The sequence below is a fragment of the Orycteropus afer genome, unplaced genomic scaffold (assembly GCF_000298275.1).
Source record: "Orycteropus afer afer isolate SDZICR_OR568_19922 unplaced genomic scaffold, OryAfe1.0 scaffold00292, whole genome shotgun sequence".
Classification (NCBI taxonomy): Eukaryota; Metazoa; Chordata; class Mammalia; order Tubulidentata; family Orycteropodidae; genus Orycteropus; species Orycteropus afer.
The window spans coordinates 342,207-342,477 of record NW_006921879.1 but is presented as its reverse complement, the minus strand read 5'-3'; positions in this window follow the sequence as shown (position 1 = coordinate 342,477).

Below are 271 nucleotides of genomic sequence, written 5' to 3'. Positions count from 1 at the left end.
GCTGGGTTGGAACCACTGACCTTTTGGTTGACAGCCAAATGCTTTAACCACTATGCCACCAGAGCTTCTTGTACCTGACCCAAGCTATGGTATCTTCAATCCCCTCATATGCGTGCAAAAGCTGGACAATGAATAAGAAAGACTAAAGAAGAACTGATGCCTTTCAGTTATAGTGTTGGTAAATAGTATTGAATATACCATGGACTGGGAGCTCTGGTAGTTTAGTGCCTAAGGCCCTTGACTGCTAACGATTCAAACCCACACGCCACTC